At 42.4% G+C, this 21,430-nt stretch overlaps 1 long non-coding RNA gene across 1 annotated transcript; it reads left to right on the plus strand.

The window, feature by feature from the left end:
- The first annotated feature begins 1,749 nt into the window (after positions 1 to 1,749).
- LOC111770698 (uncharacterized) lies at positions 1,750 to 9,378 on the plus strand. Its single transcript, XR_002804102.2, has 2 exons — positions 1,750 to 1,951; positions 5,458 to 9,378. It is a non-coding gene; the product is annotated as an uncharacterized lncRNA (long non-coding RNA).
- Positions 9,379 to 21,430: the final 12,052 nt, after the last annotated feature.

Raw genomic sequence — 21,430 nt, forward strand, 5'->3', positions numbered from 1 at the left:
GCATTCTGCACTTTTAATTTTTCATCAGAACACTTATGGTTTTAAAGTATATATTTGGATGATTATTCGCCCTCCACCTAGACAAAGCATCTTGAAAGCTGGAAGTGTGTGTGCTTGACCCATCACTCTGTCCCTTCCACAGTGCCTGGTGCACACAGATGCTCAGGTATTTTTGAATAGTAAGGAGAGTTGTCTGAAGAGGGGAGGGATTTCATTTGAAAACTAAAATGTAGAAATTGGTAAAACGCTTGGTCAGTAACTGAGTATGAAGATGTCAATGGGGACTGTGGGGTGATGCCCAGGTTCTCTCTTTAAAACCAGGCACTCCTCCCTCCAGACAGTGGGAGTTTTGATGGTTGATGCCCATCAGCCAAGTCCCTCTCCAGAAATAGCCCTCAGCAAAGAAAGTCACCTCACCTAAGGTCAAGCCCCCTCCTAAGAGCGGCCCACATCCAGTGAGAGGTTAATTGGGGGGTATGTGTCCCATCCCTTGCCTCAGCGTGTAACAATTCTGAAGGCTTATCCCAGGTCCAGAGGTCACCATAGGACTGGCTGAGCCCACTGTTGCATCTGCATCAGCTGTTCAATGCCCCCTCCAGCCCCCCACCCCATCTCCCTCCCTGCCCCCTCACAGAGCTGGTCCTGAGACCACTCTCCCCCCAACAAACCACCTGCCCACAAGTCTCAGTGTCTGTTTCCCAAGGGAGTTGACCCACAACTGGGCATGAGGGAGATGGAGGAGTCTAAGGTGCCGCCTCCATTTCTGACCTGCGACAGCACATGATGCCATCCACAGATGAACACAGGAGACAGATAATGCACAGAAGCTGAAGCAGGTTTGGAGGTGTTAAGTCTTGAGTTTCCTGTGGTCTGAAGAGTCTGAAGCTCAGAAGAAAGATTTGGGCTAGAGGTATGGGCTTGGGAGTCACTGGCACACCAAGCCAGTGACGTGAAAGCTCATCCATGGACGAGTGGAGAGTGAAAGAAACAGAGGACTGGTGTGATCTGGGACCCAGCAGGGGGAGGCCGGGCAAGGGAGACAAACTCACAGCAAGGAGTAATCAGAGGTAGGAAAACGAGGAGCGTGAGCATTATGGATACCAGAGGGAGCGGCAGAGCGGTGTACAGAGTCTGCAGGGGGATGTGGCAGACGCTGCAGAGAACGCAGCACGGAAAAGCGTTCACTGGGTTTAATGACACGGCCACTCAAAACCTTGCTGGGGGCAGTTTTAGCGGAGTGAGTGAAAGAAGCCAGATGCCAGTAAAGCAGATGGGGTGGGAGGGATGAAGGAGAGACGGACGTGATAACCTTTTGCAGTTTTCATGAGACAGGAAGAGCGAAAGGAGAGGTAGCTATAGCAGTAAGGAGCCAAGAGAACAGGAGGATATTTGTGTGTAAATGATGGGGGAGACGGACTGAAGAAGTTCCAGTTAGAAAGGGATCACATGAAGGCAACAGGAGTGGCAACTGCTCAGAAGTTCTTCAGGAGGTGGAAGATGACTGAGGGCACAGGATTAATCTTGGAGAGGTAGAGCCAAACTACCACTGCCACCGGAAGGAAGATGACTAGACATGGAGGCGGGTAACAATCGCTACACTTTATGCTCTTTAAGCATCTGGAACCGTGCGTACTTTTTTTAACCCTCACAACAAATCTTCAGGTAGTACATCACCCCACCAGTCCGGAGATAGTGGCGCGAGGGGGCGGGGCCTCGGCTCTGATAGGCTCCCTCCTTGCTCGGAGCCCTGCCCAGCCCCCCGGTGGCGGAGAGTGCCCGCTTCCGTGTGGGCGGGTCGTGGAGGGGCGTGCTACCCAGGGATGGACGGTTCTAGATGCAGCCCCTAACCATCTTGAACCAGGTTCGGCAAGGAAGCAGGAGGAGTGAAGACTGCATTTCCTGAAGGAGGTGTACCGGAGCGGGGAACATGGACGTGAACAGTGCTGGCTAGGTGACGCATGCGCGCTGCGGCGGGACGGTGGCGGCGCCGACTCCAGCACGCCGGCTCCCAGGGCTGCGGGGCGGGGCGTTTCTCCCTCGGTGGGTTAGGAGCCCAGTTCTGCACGTGGGTGGCGCGTTGAGTGAAGTTTGGTTTCTAGAATTTTGTGTTAATTAAAAAAGTTGGTGGCAATCTGATATCAATAGGGAATTTGTTAATTAAAATATAGTTATGCACATATGATAGAATATTTTGCAGCCCCGCCCACGCACATCAGAAATAAAAAAATTCTTTTTGGTTTCTTTGCAATAATAGTACCAATACTCTCTCCTTGAACTGTGCTGTTATTTATGGCTGGCGGGCAAGCTGTTAAATCAAAGCTTTGCGGGTGAGACAAGAGCAGTTTCTTTCCGCAGGTCGAATTAGATTTAGGAACAAGTTGTGGATAAAATGACAGAAGGGTAATGATGAGTGAGCTTTCTTTGGGCCAAGTGGGTCTGTGATAGGAGCTGGTGTGGTGGTCACTTGCAAAAGAACTCTCCTTAAGAAGGTCTTCTCCCAGAGGCGAGGAGCCCTCTGCAGAGGGGGTTAGGGCTGTGCAGTTAAGATGCAGAAGTTGAGGGGGTGTTGTTAGGGGCTTGCTGGAGGAGAGGCATTGAATGAGGAACCTCTGAAAATGCTCCACAGAAAGAATCAGCCCTGCGAACTTGCCACACCTGGAAGGCGCCACTGTTCTCCGGGTTTCCCAGGCGGGAGTCAGAGGACAATTCGCAGCTACTCCTGAACTGCAAGCTCTCTGAGGGATCCTGCGCAGATCCCCTTCCCTAAGCTTGAAGCTAGAGGCAGGCCTCAGACACCCACCCACTGCCTTCGGTGGAGGCTCATCAGGGCTCTCTACGCTTAGCCTTTCACGTCTTCGTTATAGGCAGGATGATGGATTCAAGGAGTTTTAAGCCATATCCTCCTTTGCAAATGCACCAGGATGGTCTGGTTCGCTACTCATTTTGAAATATTGATTCATGCCTCCCGAAGAGGAAGAGTTCTGGTTTGATGCTGCAGCATTGTGCAAATCAACTTGCAGGAGCAAGCAAACCTTTCATGGAAGAGAAGAGCTTGCTCAACTCTCGCAGAAACTGAGGCTACCGCTAGATTCAGACTTGTCCAAATCCTGGTTCCACCCACGGGCAGAGCTCAGTTCTAAGCAGTTCTTTCTCAGTGTGCTTCCTGTGGGTGCCATTATATTGAGAGAGCTGAATTCAAAGGAGTGCCAGCAGAGGGGAACTGTGTCCTTCCCTATTGACTATCTCAGGCAGATCCTGTAACTTCTTTAGTCATCTCAGATAATAAAAAGTCCTCAAGTCGTTTTCAGACCCAAGGGTAATCTTTGAGTAATTAAAATTCTAGTTGAGTGTCATCATGATGTAACAGCTTTCCCTTATCCATTTGAAAGCTCGTTTGCACCTTCGTTTCAAGCCTGATTAAAAAAATATCAAACCACACAGAAGAGTTTATTAAAAAAGCAATAGTCACCTGCCCCACCCCTCTCCCCATCCTCAGGCTCACCGCCCAAGAAGGAGCCGTTGATAAACTCTTGTTCGTTTTTGTGTTTGAGTGGTAAATTTTAGTTGTAGGCAAATTTACTTCAACCTCAGCTTCTCAGTTAGTACTCAGGTTCTCCCACCTGGCAGTGTTAATGTTTTGGAGAAATGAGGGGAGACCCCTTACAGACAAGCTGCGGCACTTGAGCCCTCTCACCTGGACCTTGCCCCGCTGATGGTTTTGAGACAGCAGGTAAACTGAAGGCCTGTATGAAGCACCAGAAGTCCAGGCTTGCTGCTGTGGTTTTTTTTAAGGCCATTTGTTTAAAAGCTTTTTAAAAATAGGAGTGATGGTTTGTCAGAAGTCATGCTTTGGTAAATTTTTGGACCCAAAAGCCTGCTCTTGTAAGCCTGGCTGCGGTAGTATTTGCATGCATTGGGTGTGGCTTTGATTGCACTGCACTCATGTGTTTGTTAAGTCTGTCTCTTGGGAGCAGTGCTCCTCCTGTGCCTTACTGTGTACAAAGAATTGACTCAGTACAGCTGGTGCTGCCTTAAGACCAAGACCCTGACAGCGGACCCTCCTTGCTCTTTTAGCCACGCCTTCTGAGGCAGCTCTTCTAGCCACGCCTTCTGAGGCAGCTCTTCTGCAAGTCCGGTGAGCAAAGGAACATAAACCATGCTATTTGGTGTCCTTCCCACAGCCCATGGGGAACTTGCTGGTGTATGTTGTCTAGCCCCTTATAGGTTATGACCACTTTCTCGTCTCTCTCCTGGACTACTTAAGTACCTCCTAACTGGTCTATTTGCGTCCACTCTTGGTTCTCTTCTAGAAGGCTCTCCACTTAGAGGCCAATGTGTGCTGGTTATCAATTTATGGCCTCTCAGCTTCAAATCCATAGTGCGTTGCTGGGTCCTTTAAATATTTTTGCTTTGCCAGCTGCATGATGCTAAACTTTGTCAGTAGAGGGCACTGGAGAGACACTGGAGGAGGGAAGGTTTCGTTCCTAGTCAGGCCCATGCTACTCCACAGGCTCCTGCAGAGCGGGCGCGCGGCCTTTCCAGTGCCCGGCTTCTCCAGCACCAGGTTCCTGAGCCCAGCTCTTGTAGGGGTCCATGGCCAGCAGCACTCAGTGCCAGAAGCTCCTCGTGGTTCCCATTTTGGGTGGTTTCAGAGCGGAGTACCTCCAGAGAGTTCCCTCCCTTTGAATGGCTTCCCCCCCACCCCCCTGCACCCTAGAGGGGGGATTTTCAGCAAGTTCCCCCACTGTGACTTCTCTGCTATCCAGGGAGCGATGGTGGGTTCCTCCCCAACAAGGTCTGGGGCTCAGCACTGGGAGCAGGAGGCGCTTCCTTATATCTGCTATATAAGGTGGAGTGGCTGATCCTTATGTCTGCTGGGCCTATATCTTGATTTCTTGTAGGCCAGTCCCCCGTTACTCCAATCTCCTGTTAAATAGTTAATAATTCTTGATATTAAACTTTCCCAAATTGCTGTGTAGTTTCTGTCTCCTGATTGGACTGTGACTGATACAGTGTGCTCTTTTTGAAATGTAAATCTGATTTTGTCACGTCTTGAAACCATTTTATGGTTTCGCTCTGCTTATAGGATAAAGAAACCTCCCCCATTTTCACGGTTTTTGAGGCCCTGCACAACCTGGCCCCTCTGTGCCTCCCTGGCCTCATCTCATACCACACTCTGCCTTGCTTCCCTCGCGCCGCCAAGTTTTTACGACACTGTTCCCTTTCTCTGAAATTATCTTCCCTCGCTTTTTCACCTGGTAGGTCCCTCCTCAGCTTCAGGCCTTCGTTGAATCATCTCATCCACAGGGACGCTTTCTCTACCTTCCCCCCGAGGTCAAATCTGTTTTATTCACTTTCAGAGCACCACATAAAGCTCCTTCAGACCTTTTTTCATGGTTGTAATTTTACTTATCTTTTTGCAAATTTTTGGATTAATATCTATCTTCTCTCCTACAGATTGTAAGCTCCTTGAGGATGAGAACTGAGTTTTGACTCCCTGTATAGCCCCAGTATCTGGTACATGTTACAGAGGCCTGTTACGAAGCACACGTTTCCAGCTTGTTCCAGTGTCTGGGTCCAACGATTTTCCCTTTCCTTCCTCCAATTAGCCACAAGATGGCAGCCTAAGCCACGCTGGTACTTAATTTCCTGTGAGGAAGAAGTGGTGCTTTGGGTTAAAATGCCCTTCTCTGAGCCAGAAGAGGATCCCTTTGAAGTGAGATTAAGTCACACATTACAGAAGATTTCTCTGAAAATGTCCTCTGCATCTTCTCTTCTTCATTGACTCTGAGGAACAATCTGGAATACTAACAAGCAAGACAAAGGAGAGATTTTCTTCTCCTTGCCTGAGGGGCCGTTGGGCTATTTAGAAAACAGTTCTAGGGAGAGCACGGAGCTCTGAGCTCTGGGAAACAAGGACACCGGGGTGCGGTGGGGGTGTGGGGGGGAGTATTTACTGACCCCCTCGTCACACTGTTTTGTGTAAACTGTGAGTTCTAGAGGTAAGGTCTAGAGCAGGGGGTCAGCAAACTATGGCCCTAGGGCCAAATCTGGGGCTCTGCTTGATTTCGTAAATAAATTTACTTGGAACGCAGCCATGACCATTTGTTGACATGTCGTCAGTCTTTTGCACAACTGTGAATAGTTGTGACAGAGACCATTTGGTCTGTAAAGCCAAAAGTATTTACTATCTGGTCCTTTCAGACAAAATTTGGGCCATGTGGTCTAGAGAGATGTGAACTTTTTAGAAGACTTAGTATTTGGTTAGCATATTTTGGGGAAATAATATCTGGTTACCTTTTTGGGGAAAGACCTGTCTTTCTTTCCAAGAAGCAAACATTCTGAGTGGAAATGATATGGATTCCTTGACGTTTCTTAGAGTTGTACCCGTATGAGGCAGAATTATATTTATTAATTCATTTCAGGAATTACGCATTTAAGTATACTGTAGCTTTTCTTTGTTAAGTAGAAAATATGGGTATACCTGAGGTAAATTCCTCGTCGTTTCTTAGCATGCTTTCCCGTAGCAGGGCTGCGAAGTCACTCTTATACTAATTCCTTCATTGGTCAAGATACCCACCAACGGCCCCATAGCCACTTACCTTTCATTCAAGAAATGTTCTTGATGTGGATGGTGTGGCTTATTTATGGGTTTGTAAGTGCTCAGACATTGCTGAGTCAGAATCACGTTAATTTGTTTTGCAAGTTTTAAACAAATACATTTTCTGCAGATTCTCTTCCTGACAAAGCATTTTGGGTCAAGATAGTATACATTCCTTACAGTTTCTTAGTGTTCTTATGCTTACAAAAAGAGACAAATCAAACTTATTATTTTTGCGCATACACGGATCAGAGATTAACTGGCCCTTGCTGGATCCGCTTAGTTGAAGCAGATGATTGCGGGCGGAAGGTCTGTTTTTGGCAAGACCTGCAGAAAGAAGCTGCCGGAAGGGAAAATTCTCAGCTTGGGAGTCCTGATGGGGAACAAAGCAGGTATAAAGAGAAAAGAGAGTCCACCCGACTCTCAACTGTACCTTTTCTGTGGAAAGTTTTTCAGGCAGGTAGGGGAAATTCTTCTGTATGTTCCAAGGTAGTTATGGAATAGGGTTTCCCATCTACCTAAGAAGGGAATTGGGCATGGGAGGCTGTCAGAGTCGTATACTGTATCCCGTCTTCTTGGAATCCTCTCCAGATTATTGTAGTTAAATTTATTTGAAAAATAGTATATGTTATTTTCAAAACATCCTTTTTTCCTTGCATCCTCTAGCCATTATTATTTATTTACTTATTTTTTTGAGGCAGATTACCTCCGAGCTAACATCTGCTGCCAATCCTCCTCTTTTTGCTGAGGAAGACTGGCCCTGAGCTAACATCCCTACCCATCTTCCTCTACTTTGTATGTGGGACGCCTGCCACAGCATGGCTTGCCAAGTGGTGTCATGTCCATACCCGGGATCCGAACCGGCGAACCGCAAGCCGCCAAAGGGGAACGTGTGCACTTAACCGCTGTGCCACGGGGCCAGCCCCTAGCCATAATTATTTATATGATTTATATTTAAAGAATTCAGTGTTTTACTTCATTTCTTTGCTGTTCTAGAGTTCTTAATGTAGATGTGTGCTTCAATGTGCCAATTTCTTCAAGCACTTTTAACAATGAAGGTATGTGTTCTATGTTCTATGTATATATCTGCGCCCTTGCATGTGTGAGAATATATTTTTGACTCACAACCGTTTTCTTGAAAAAATACTATAATTAAGTGTTGAAGGATACTTTAAAAAGATATGGAATCATGACTCTCATACAAATATAAAATGAACATGTGTCAAAGATGGGAGAACCAGTAAGATGTTACAGTTGACACAAAGGGAAATTCACAGAACCACACATTATGTAGGCAAATAAGGAATGTTGGAATGAATTTATAAATAGGTGTAAAACATGAGGCAGTAATCGATTATATTCCGCGGGACACAATGAAATTGCGTTTTCATGGGCAAGAATAATTTATATGATTCTCCATTTTCTGCAACTTACAGAGTTGTAAAATAGCTCCGTAACAATGAAAGGTTGCTATAACCTGGAAGCGCCTGCTATATGGCACACTCAGAAATCTCTTTGGTCCATTCTGACATCTTTAACAATTTTTCCCTATAATTATAACATTTACTAGTGTTTAGTATGCCTAGTACAGTTATAAACACACTATATATCTTAACTCCGTAAACTCGCTAAATTATCTTTATTTTACAGGTGAGAAAGCTGAGGCATTGAGGTTTTAAAATGCTCATGGCAAAATGGAAGAGTCGGGATTTGAAAAAAATAGCACGTATACTATCCTAGCTATATAAAATTATACATACATATATATATACGCACACATATACATATTCACACATATTAAAACAAGGGAATTTGATCTTTATCACTAACTAATGAGATGTCTGTGCTTTGTGTTAAGACAAAAAGGGAAGGTGTGGAGTAATGTGCATAGAATTATTTTATTTCTGTAAAAACAAACTATCCTGGATCAATAGGAGCTCTCATTTGCTGCTGGTGGAAAAGCAAAATGGTACAGCCACTTTGGAAGACAGTTTGGCAGTTTCTTACAAAACTAAATGTACTCTTATCATGTAATCCAGCAAACTTTCTCCTTGGTATTGACCCAAATGAATTGAAAACATGTCCACACAAAAACCCGCACACAATGTTTATGGCAGCTTTATTCCTACTTGCCAAAACTTGGAAGCAACCAAGATGCCCTGCAGTAGGTGAACGCATAAATAAACTGGTATGTACGGACAGTGAATGTTATTAGCACTGAAAAGAAATCAGCTACCCAGACATGAGAAGACATGGAGGAACCTTAAATGCATATTACTAAGTGAAAGAAGCCAATCTGAAAGGCTGAATACTCTATGAGTCTGACTGTATGACATTCTGTAAAAGGCAAAACTATGGAGACAGCAAAAATATCAATGGTTGCCAGGGGTTGGGTGAGGGAGGGATAAAGAAATGGTGCACAGAGGTTTTTAGGGCAGTGAAACTATTTTGTATGATACTACAATGATAAAGACATGTCATTATACATTTGTCAAACCCATAGAATGTATAGTATACATTACATTACTGTACTTTGCAACTATAATGTAAACTGTGGACTCTGGGTGATAACGATGTGTCAATGTAGGTTCATCGATGGTAAAAAAAAAAGCCCCACCCTGGCGGGGGATGCTGATAGTGGGGCAGACTGTATATGTGTGAGGAGAAGGGGATTTATGAGAACTCTCTATAATTTCTACTCAATTTTGTTATGAACCTAAAACTGCTATAAAAAATAAAATATATTTTAAAAAAAGCCTAAACCAAACCCAAACAAATTTTCTGAGGTTTTCTTTAGCACGCTTTATATATTATGAAGTTTCTTTAATCTATTTTTAAAATCTAACTTTGCTAAATATTTGTTGTTAGTATCCATAAATGTGATTGCAAACTGTTTTTTTGTTAGATTTTTGTGTAAGGTGACAGTTTCTATAATGTCTATATATTACAGTTTGTCTAAGGGAAAATGACAATCATGGCAAGGTGATCAATTTAAGTTTCTTCTGGAGATTTTCCTGGGTCCTCATTTCCGCTGGATTTTGTAACATGGTGATCATAGTTGGTCTTAGTGACAACTGTTTCATGGGACTTGTGGGAGTGGAATCAAGACTGTTGTGTGTGGGCGGTGATGCACAGAAAGAGTTAATGTATGGAACTCTCTGGAAGACTCTCTGTGAAGGCGAGAAAAGAGAAGGGGATAGATGAAGTAAGAGTGGAGAAACAAGATGACATTTTTTTAGTAAAATGGCAGAGAAAGACTCGGACATGTTCAAATGCTGACCTGAAGGAGTGAGCAGGGAAGAGTGAGATGGGAAGTGGGGTTGGGGTGGGCGTGGGCTGTGAATAGCTAGCTAGAAGGCCCTAAGGTGATGGGGGAAATGGGATCCAGAACACAGGTGGGAGGGATTGCTTTTAAACAGGAGAGAGTCCTAATTATAACAGGAGGGAAGGAGGAAAGGCAAGTTGAGGGAATTTCCATTTGGAGTGTCTTTTCTCTGCGTGGTTGGTTGGAGGTGAGATTATCTGCTGGGAGTGAGGAGGTTAGAGGGGAGATTGAAGGTTTGAAGAGTGGGAAAATGTCTAAGGGTTAAGTAGTGATAGCTCAGAGTGGGAGAGCAAGCTGTCTAGAGAAACCTTGTGGGACTTTTCTCAAGTATGGGCAAAAGCTCAGAAACATGCGTGGAGAAGGTGGATAGTTGGATGTATCCAGAGCTAGACTTTAGTCAGGGAAATGTGAGGAATTGAACAAACTATGGAACCAATAGTTTCTTGAAATGTGATGGGCTGGGAGGGGGGGAGGGGCCAGTGGACTGGAGGTTCTGTAAGGTCAGAAGATTGGGAAGGTATGGTCTAAATTAGTGACTACTGTTTCAGGACGTGACAAGGTCCACTGTGTGACCATAGAGGAGATCAAGGAAGGAGAAGATCTGAAGAATGTAGTTCATAAGGGCTATTCTGTTTTGACAGTACTGTGTATATTTTCCATAATTTATTTTATTTATAGCCTCCCAAAAAACCCTATGTGCTTCATACTGTTAAACAAGTAACATTTAAAAAACGCATGGTTCAGAAATATCCTCAGAGGGAATGACACTAAAGAAGAAATAACAATGTTATCTTTACCTGATGGCCATGCTCATGTCCCTATTGCAATACGAACAGAGGGAAAAATAGTATGAAGATGAAATTGGGTAGAGTGACGTTTGAATTGTGAGAAAGTCTTATTGGCCATGAGAAAGAAGAGAAATGTCTGTGGATAATGGTAATCGGCTGTCACACTAGGAGTTTTGCAGCTATCTGCAGTATGAGTGTTCCCAAATCTTTTATTTCCCACAGCAAATCTGCCCTTCTAATGCTATGTTGTTTGTGTGGCTCAGCACCGGTTCAAGGTAAAATAGAGCTATAACAAGCATTTTTGATGGCTTTCATTTCTCTTTCACTGGTCTTTCCCTTCTTGTTACCTGCTTGAGAAATGGTCTGTGATAAGTTCCGTGACTCTCCTGGCATCGGGGCGGGCAGGCGTCCTTAGAACATCCTGTATGTGATCCCCTCCATGCTTCTTCCTAAGGCCAGGCGTCTAGTTCTGCTGAACCTGGGGTTGCCTTTCCACTCTGGACCAGACCCTACTTTTAAATCTTCTTCTTTGCCTTGAAATGGGTATTTCAGGACACCAAGTATCAGAGTCCTTGATTTTCTGTTACATGCAATGCCAAGTGATACCCACATGTTACCTACACTGCTTCCAGCTCCCTATCAAGGAGCAGGATCTTCTGTTGTCCCACTGGCCCTAAGCCCCTGAAGGTAGAATTGCTCCTTTGGTGATCAGGGGTCAGAGGACCCTGGGGTTTGCCTGTAGCCTCCTGCCGAGCTCCTGGAGGGAGACCATTGTGTTGCACTCTACCAGGGACCATTCTGACTAAGGAAGGTGGTGGACTCTCCCCTTTTATTTATAATGTTGGGGCTATAATTCCAGGTCTAATCATAACAGTTCCTTAGTTGAGGCTGAGGGGGCAGTTTTTCTCTCTTCTTTTGTAATGTCTTAAAAAGCGAGCAAACAATTTCTAGAGAAAAAAGGACTTTTTAAGAAAGAGACTTTATTTGTTCTGCTTCTTTAACGTAGAGATGTAGTTCTTGGAAGCAACATATATACACACCTTAGCATACTTTGCTTAAATCTAAGTCTGTCGCAGTGAGCTTTTGCTGTGTAACAAACGACTCAAAATGAGTGCCTTAAAACAACTGTTTTCTTTAGCTCACAGTTCTTTGGGTCATTGGGGCAGCTGTGGCCTCATTCACATGTTTGGTGATTGGCAGGCTGAGAACCACTGAGCCGTGGTTTTCTCCCCCTGGCTTCTCATCTTCCAGCGGGCCAGCTTGGGTTCATTTACACAGTACCTCAAGCTTTTAAGAGCGGCAAGAAGATAAACCACAGGGAGCAAGTGCTTTTCTGGTCTCTGCTTGCCTCCCATCTGTCAGTGTCTCTTGGCTAAATTAAGGCCAAATCCAGATTCAAGGTGATGGAAAAATAGAACCCCCCCCCCCCGCTTTATTGAGATATAATTGATATATGACATTGTGTAAGTTTAAGATGTATGACAATGTGATGACTTGACTTACGTATATATTGAGGAGTGATGGCCACTATAAGGTTAGTTAACACATCCATCACCTCACATAGTTACCCTTTTTTTTTTATAGTGAGAACTTTTAAGATCCACTCTCTTAGCAACTTTCAAGAATACAGTACAGTATTGTTAACTGTACTCACCGTGATGTACGTTAGATCTCCAGAAGGGACCCCATGTCTTGTGGGGAAGAGCTGCAAAGTCCCATTGCAAAGGAGTGTGGATACTGGGGTAGAAAAATTGGGGGCCATATTTGCAATGCACCACACTCTGTTCATGCTGTCTCTCTCTATTGTAGTGGAAGTGGTCTCTGACCCCATGTGAGGGTTTTCCTGGTGTTTTCCCTGTGTTAACAGTCACATTTTCTACCTCATAGGCCTTTTCTATTCTGAGAAAACACGTTTTCATGAGCAGAAATCAAAATGCTTTGAGAAGAAACTTTTCTTTCACTTAATCTAGGCAAAATCTCACATTAATATTTTGGGAATTTTTAAAGAAGGAAGGGCCTCGCTTAAAAAATATATTTACAGATTAAAAAAATGAAAATGTAAGTAATACATGTTCAACTCGTAAAACCTAGAAAATAGACAAGCACAAAGGAAAAAAACATTTACCCGGAAACTTACTAGTGAATGTCCATCTGGTTGTTTTCTGAGAGAGAGAGACGGAGGGAGAGAGCGTGAGAGAAAGTGTGTGTGTGTGTGTATGTGTGTGTGTGGTGTTGTGAGAGGTGGTATAGAACGGAGGTTGAGCATGGATTTTGGAGTCAGATGACCTGGTGAGAATTCCAGCTCTTCTCCTCACTAGCTGGATTGGGCAAATTACAGAATCTCTTTGTCCTTCAGTTCCTGCGTTTATAAATAATAATATCTACTCGCAGTTGTTGAAATGTGGATGAAATGAGTGTATGTAAAGAGCTTAGAGCAGTGCCCGGCTCAAGGTAAGTGCTGTCTAAGTGTCAGTGTTTCTTTGCACGTGTGTCCACGTGTTGTTCTTGCTCCCCAGTTGTCCAGCCTCAAGGCATAACCTCTCCCTTTGAAACCCCAATATTGAGTTTGTGCACTCGTTCTGCTGAACACTGGAACTGTGTACATTTACCAGGTTCTCCCCGCCAAGTCATCTCTGGGGCTTGCAAGGAATCATTACAAGTCCCCGAATCTATCTGCTTGTTGCTTGTCACCTTTGTCTGGCCTCCAGGATCGCAGGGCTCCTGGTTGTGCTCGTGCTTCCCCAGGGACCGCTGTGGGCTGTGCTATTGGCCACCCGCTGTGGTTCCTGGACCATTGTCTTCTGAGAAATGAGGCTGGATTATATCCCCTCCCAACCACGAACACGATGCACCCTCTAAATTTCCTGAATCCCAGTTAAAACAAGGCCTAGTGTTTAATAAAAGTGTATAGAGGACTTTGAGATATCAAAAACGCAGAGTATCTCCCTGTCACTCGTTAGCCCATTGCTATTTGGCTTCTGTCTCCTCGGCCTCAAGAACATACCAAAAGTTGAGAGAAAAGTATAGTATGTCCTATGTAAAGTAGAGTGAATCCCGTGTCCCGCCACCCAGCCTCAACAATTATTTGCATTTTGTCAATCACATTTCATTTATCTTAGCCCTTTTCTAGAGTACTATAAAACATCCTAGACATCATGTCATCTTACCCATAAATGCTTCAGTGCATCTCTGATTGAGAGAAGGACTTAAAAATTTTTTTTTTGCATATCACCATGGCTTTATTTCATCTAACAAAATGTCCCCATATCATCTAATACACAGTCCATATTCATGTTTCCATGCTTATCTTAAAAATGTCTATTTACAGTCATTGGTCAAACGAGGACCAGATAAGGTCACACGGGTAGGAGATGCCTTCTCTTTTCCCTTCTCCTCCTGTTCCAGTTTCTTCCCCTCTTCCCCTTTCCTTCCTCCCCTTCTCTTTTGAAACACAGCTTCTACCACTTATTTAAAAGTCTTCATACAGGAAAAAGTGAAGAGACCATCTACAGCCAAAAGCCAGATGTCTTAAATCATGAGTTTCTGGGTTACCTTTAATTCCAGGGGATAACTCAAGATTCCCTGACACCTCCATCCTTTCCAGAAACGGCTTTGGGATCCACAGAGGAGGGAAGTCTTTGTATTCCTAAGAATATTGATAGTATACATTGAAAAATTGACTTACGCAGACTTTGTGACAATGGAGGAATAATGACAAACAAGGTATACATTTGAAGGGAGACACAAACACTTCTTTTGAAAGATGAGGAAAGTCAGAGTAAAGAAGATTAAGTATGCATCTGAAAGGAAATTCATTATTCCCATGGTTTATAAATTCTAGAAGAAGAGATATAAAACTCTTTTGATGATGGCCAGGCTGATTTTTCTCATCACTCTTGCCTCAGCGTATGGTCCAATCTGCACATGGATAGCTATATATTTGTTAGGCTATAATTACACTGTAAGGGACACAAGGGAGGTTACGATAGTTTAACTGCTCTCCCTACACTGACTCTGACCACCTTCTCTGCCTTCTCTACGCTGTAACCAGAGCAATCTTTTTAAGGTAAATAATCTAATCACCCCTCATTAGTGGTTTCCCCTTGCACTCAGAATAAAACCAACATTTTTTAGCTTGGCTTATAGGGCCCTGGGTGATTCACTGCCTGCCTGTCTCTCCAGGTTTATTTTGGACCGTTTTTCATTTCTTTCTTTTGCTTCAGGCACAATGTTCTTCTCTCAGTTTCTACAGAATTTCACCCTCCTTCCTGCTACAAGCCTTTGCCCAGGCCGTGTTTTCTGATTGGAATATCCTCCCCACTTCCCACCTTCCGTGTAAGTTGGGGGCCTTCCTTGTTAGAGAACCATGTTCTTTTCCTAAAGAGCACTTATTCAAGTTTGTGATTATTAATTGGTTAATGTGATTATTTGGTTGCATCTGTGTTCCCCACTCAGGTTGTGCATTATACAACATATGGGAACAGTGGCCCTTCCCTGCTAGATCACAGACTTCCAGAAACTCAGGACAATGTCTGTGTTTGCTACCACTTTATACCCAGCACATAGAACTCGATATATGTTCATTGATTGAATAAATGAATGGCTATCAGAGAAGGCTCTTATCTGAATAAGATAAAGCTCATTTCCCCAGCTTGAAAAATTAAACTCCTAAAGTTCCTCTGACTCATTTAGATATATATAATCCGTTCTTGTTATTTGCTGGTAGTTATGTTCTATGAAGTTGCCTCAAACACTGAATTAGCAAGTACTGTGTCATTGCTCCTAGGGGCAACACAGGGTTAGGTTCCTGTGAGCGTCTGGTCACAATGTCTTTGTCAACTGATCAATATAACCTTGTTTTATGTGCATTTCTATTTAAAGACACCTTATCTAATATCATTGTTGATTATTGATGCTGAACCCGTGGCCAGCAGCACTATCACTCGTGTGTGAAGGAAGCCTCCTTAACACATTTACTTTTCCGTCAGGCACTTCCCAGCCTCCCTGTGCAGAGGAACACTAGACAGACTTTAGCACTATGCTTGGGGCCCTGTGAAAGCACCACAAAAAGCACAACAATGTGGAAAACGTGGCACTAAATAAACCGCGGAAAGGACATTTGTTTACAGGATGAGATCTGAAACAAGAAGGCAGAACATCGCCTTGTTCAACCTCAGCTGGGAACGCGAGCATTGGGCAACTCAGAATTCTCCCTGCTTTTCAAATGTCAGTGAATGAAGCCAAGAGTTCCTGAGTATTGATTTTGGGAGATACAAACAAGTTTTAGCAAATAGACACATTTAGGGGCTAGCCCTGTGGTAGAGTGGTTAAGTTCACACGCTCTGCTTTGGCGGCCCAGGGTTTCGCTGGTTTGAATTCCAAAAGGTGGTTCCCAGACCAGTGTTAAATGGGTGCTGAGCTATGAGGATTCTGTGGGAAGTCAGTTTGGGAAATGCTGATGTCAAGAAATCCTGTGTCTCTGGTATTTGAAAAAAGCCAGTGCTTCCGATTCTTATAGTTAGGCTATGATGGGAACAGACTCACTTGTGCCAAAATAGAGGCCAGAACCAGCATCCCTTTTGCAGTTGTATATTTTGTGTTTTGTTATCTTGCTTTTCCAAGCTCTCATAGCCCATTTTACTGCATCTCATTAGATGGGGCACAATTTCATCTTTTTGACAAACACTGACAAACATGATTAAGCAGAATTAAGCTTGCCTGTTTTTCTAGATATTGCACAGATTTTACAAGAAGCTTTCACCTGAAAAGATGCCATGGAAAAGTTTAGTAAATTCCTTGGTTCAGTCAGTGCCTCCAGTCAGTTCATGAAATTTTGCATTCCTGCAGGCCCTGTTCTGGGCTTCCTCATGCCCTCTCTCTCTAGGCATTTACTAGGAGCTTAATTTGACAAGAGGCCATGGGCTGTTCTCAATTCAAATAATTTCAAAATCTCTTATCAGATGCCTCTTTTGGAAACATCAACAATTTCTGAACTGTCAATGCTACAATATAAACAACGCTGGTACATTGTTAATCATGGAAATAATTTCTAGTCCCAGTAAAACTGACCCCAGGGAAGTTTGTTGTGGTGACATGTTTTTCGCTTGGGATCACTTAAGACTCAACTACAGCTGTTGGCCGTCCACAGCCTGTCATTGGAATTGTCTCATTTTCTGAGACGTGAGCATTATAGGTTACATCTGGTATGGCAAAACATTATTTGATAGTGGGCACAATGTCATTTCAACTACATACAACTTCTGACAATGAATATGTATAATTTTTGCCTTTCAGAATTTATCTTCTCTCCCTGTTCCCATATGTTTTTCTTTTAACCTTTGAATTGGAAAAAAGACCCAACCACTCTGGTTGAGAATATCCTCGTGGTATGGTTTTATGTGCTTTGTTTAATATTCTGTCATTATTAAAGAATCAAAACCTAACAGATAATATGAGTTGGTAATTGTACTGTTCTGATTTTGTTTTCTCTTCTATATCTATGTCCTAAATCCAGATACTCTGAAAAACAAATTGCAGATGCAAAAATTGAGAAGATAATAATGAGAACACTCCCTGTAAGGACCTGTAGGATATGACCAAAATTGCAGAGACAAATCCACGGCCTAATACTTTCATGATTAAATGAGAATGAAAGTAAATAATTCTAAGCAGAATTAAAAAGTAAACCATATACTCTGTAATGAGCTCTTATAAATCAATATGAAAAAATGCAAATATCCCAGGAGAAAAATGGTTGAAAGAAGGGCTGTCAAGAAGGCCCATGTGAGCAAATAATTCTTGCGTTTCCAGAAAGGGAAGTCTAGCTAAAAATTTTTCAGATGCTGCTGTTGGAGGAAATAATGGAGAGGACATGATGGCTGGTTGACCCTGGAGCTGGACCCAGGCAATCGGAGGCTCCTCCCTCCCTGTCCTTGGGATGCATGATCCGCCCACCATTCAAACACGAGGCGCTGCTTCAGGAACGCAGCCTTGAGAGAGTAAGGTGTTGTTGGGATCATCTGGACTGAATACATGACTGAACCCACTTAAGCCTCCATAAAAGCTCTTGAGATGCTGGCGGTCAGGTGCAGAGACCTATTTCTCTCGTGGCCGCCCAAGACAAGCCTCGTAAGTAAGTTTCCTCGCTTATTACATCTGCTACCTACCAATCTGGAGTGGTCCACCTCTTTCTTCAGTCTCTCCTTGCCCTCTGTGGATGGGGGCCAGTTTGAGAACCAACTGCTTTGGGACCTTTGGGTCTTTGCTTTGGGACCCTTGACCACCAGGATTGTGCAATTTGCACCAGTTCTCCTCCCTTTCTTCTGCTCTGTTAAAAGATATGAAAAGGCAGTTTATGAAAAGACACTTACAGATGCCAATAGATATAATGAATGTTCATACTTACTACATAATAAGTAAAATGCAAAATAAATATGATGCTGATCTGCCACTTTGTCCTACCAAATTGGCAAAAATATAAAAGGATAATATCCAGGTGGACAAGGGTGTAGGAAAATGAGCATTTTTATATTGTTTGTGGAGTGTCAGCTGATTCAGCTTCTCTGAAGGACATTTGGGCCCCAGGCATCATGAGTCTCTTTTGATCCATCAATTTCACTTCCAGGATTTTATCCTGAGGGAATTAGGGATATGTGTAAAGGTAGATAAACAAGGATTTTCTTGTAGCATTTATAAGACGGGAAAATAAGCTACTATGCAGTCATTAAACATCCTCATTGCTATCTTTATCAAAAATTTACGGGATCCAAGGCATTGTACTAAATTAACGTGATATCTCACCTACGAGGTCAGTATTTAAAAAAAATTATGAAAGAGGTTATATAATTTATCAAAGGTCACATGGTGAACAATAAGGAAAGCTTAAATGAAATCCCAGTCTTAACTAACTACTATAATTACTATAATACATGTCCTCTGTCACGGAACAAGTATATTTAATAACATAAGGAAATGGTTACAACATATTGCTATATGAAACAATATCAGGCTATATTCAATTTCCATAATAGATATAGGACTGTTCAGATTTTCCAGTCCTTTTGCTAAGTTATGTTTTTCTAGGAATTAGTCCATTTAATTTATCATTTCAAATTTATCAGCAAAGTTGTTAATAATATTCACTTATATTTTAATGTCTGGAGACACTGTAGTTGATGTCCTTTTTTATTCCCTTTTTTTGCTTTTTTCTTGGCTTTGCAAGGGGTTGTTAATTTTATTAGGTCTTTCAGGGAACCAACTTTTTGCCTTGTTGATTCTCTCATATGGCTATTTTTTAACTTAATTTCTGATCTGATCTTTATTTTTTCCTCTCTTCAGTTTCTTTGGGTTTAATTTGATGTTCTTTCTCTTTCTAACTTCTTAAGATGACAGCTGAGAGCATTGTTTTTTAGCCTTTCTCGTTTTTCTAATGTGCACATTTAAGGCCATAAATGTCCTTCTAAGTGTGGCTTTAGCCCTTCATCTGCAAAAATGGATATGTAGTTTACAAAAAATCATTGTCATTCACTTCAAATATTTCTCACTTTCATGATCTCCTTTAATCTATGAGCTATTTAGAAGGGTATTGGTTAATTTCCAAACATAAGGGTTTTTTAGTTATCTCTTTGTTATTAATTACACCGTGATTAGTCAGGACATAACCTGTATCACTTAAATCTTCTGAAATTTCTTGAAACTTGATTTTTGTCTCAGGTTTGGGACAATTTGGTAAATATTCTGTGGTATTTGAAAAGAATGTGTATTTGACACTAGTTGGGCCCACTGTTCTATATCTATCCATTGGGCCATTTGTTAATCTTGTTCAAATCTATATCCTTACTGATTTTATGTTTGCTTTTTCTATCAGTAATTGAGAAGGACATGTTGAAGTCTCTAACCATCATGTGGATTTTTCTTTTATTTCTGCCAGTTTTTTGTTTATATATTTTGGGGTAATGTTCTTAGGTTCATAATACAAATTTAGACATTGTATTTTCCCCTTAGACCTACTCTTTTATGAAATGTCCCTCTTTATGTCCACGGTGCTTTGTAAAGTCCGCTTTATCTTAGAGTAGTGAAGATACCTAGCTGTCTTTTGGTTGATGTTTGCATGGAATACATAATTTTACCATCCTTTTACTCTCAACCTCATTTATTTATGGTGTATCTTTTCTATGTGATTGAGTTGCTTATTTTTAATCTGACAGTCTGACAACCTTTTTTAAAAATTATGTATCTGATCTATTCGCAGTCAATGTATTATTGATATATTTGGGTTTAAACCTATCATCTTGGTTCTTATTAGTACTTTTACTTAGAATTTATACTAGTTCTGGATAATGTGAAGATGGTAGAGTACTCTCTCCACCTCCTCCCACCCCCACCCCGCCTTGTGTGCTACTAATGTCAAGGATATTAACGGTATATCTTAAACTCCATATAACATTGCTACTATTATTTTGTAGTCAATATTCACTTAGATATACTGACCCACTTGATCATTTCCGTTGTTCTGCATTCCGTCCTGCATCTAGGTGCTTCTTTCTGGGATGATTTTCCTTTCTCTTGAAGAACTCCCTTCTGTATTTGCACAAGTGTATTTGTGCTGATCACAAATCGTCTCAGTTTTTGTATTAAATGTATTTTGCCTTAAACTTTGAAGGATTTTTTGCTGGAGATAGAATTCTGTGTTGAGAGATGTTTTCTTTCAGCACTTTGAAGCTATTCCGTTGTCTTCTTGCTTCTCTTCTTTCCTGTTGAGAAATTGGCTGATGGTCTCAGCGTCGTTCTTTTAAAGGCAAACTCTCTCTTTTCCTCTGCTGACTTTAAGATCTTCTCTCTGTCTTTGTTTTTCAGCAGTTTGACCGGGATGAACTTGGGTGTGGTTTTCTTTGTCTTTGCTCTTCTTGGAGTTTGTAGCACTTCCTGGTGTTTTTGTCATTTTTTGGGAAAAACTTTGCCAGTATTTCCTCAAATATTGCTTCTGCTTTCTTCTCTCTCTTATTCTTCGATACTTTGTCCACATCCCACAAGTCTTTAACGTGCGTTTCTGCATTTTTCCATTTTGACTCTCCGTGTTCCAGCCTGTGTATTTTCTTCTGATGTTTTCTTCACTAATTGTCTCTTCAGTTGTATGTAACCTCCTGTTGTCAACCTACAAGGTTTTTATTTTTTGGTTCTAGACTTTCTGTTTAACTTATTTGCTGCTTTCCCGTTCTCTGCTGAAATTCTCCATCTTCTCATTTAATTGATTGAACATAATCTATTGACTATGCACCACTTGTGAGTTTGTTTCTATTGTGTTTTTTTCTTGCTTTGCAGATAATTCCTCTTTTTGTCTGTTGTTTGGTTTTGTTTTGTTTTTATTGAGTGCCAGGTATTTTTTTATGAAAAATTTTAGAGATAATTTGAGGCTCTGAGTGATCTTTTCTTCCTCCAGGGAAGATTTCCTTCAGATCTTGTAGACAGCGCATCTGGACAGATGAACTTACTCCCATCAGAAATCGGGACCAGATTCAAATCTGCGCTTAAGTTCTCGTGAGGGCTAGGCTGCTCGTAGTTCACCCTACTATCTTTTGGAGCTCACTGCAAGTGCAGGCTGTTCACCAGAGCCCCTCCTCCTTGGGGTGCCTTGAACTGAATTTTTATTCCCCTGGTCCTGTGAGAATAAAGAAAATTGTGCTCACTGCCTCAACCTCTCATTTGTCGTTTTCTTTT

This window comes from Equus caballus, chromosome 25 (genome assembly GCF_041296265.1).
Source record: "Equus caballus isolate H_3958 breed thoroughbred chromosome 25, TB-T2T, whole genome shotgun sequence".
Lineage (NCBI taxonomy): Eukaryota > Metazoa > Chordata > Mammalia > Perissodactyla > Equidae > Equus > Equus caballus.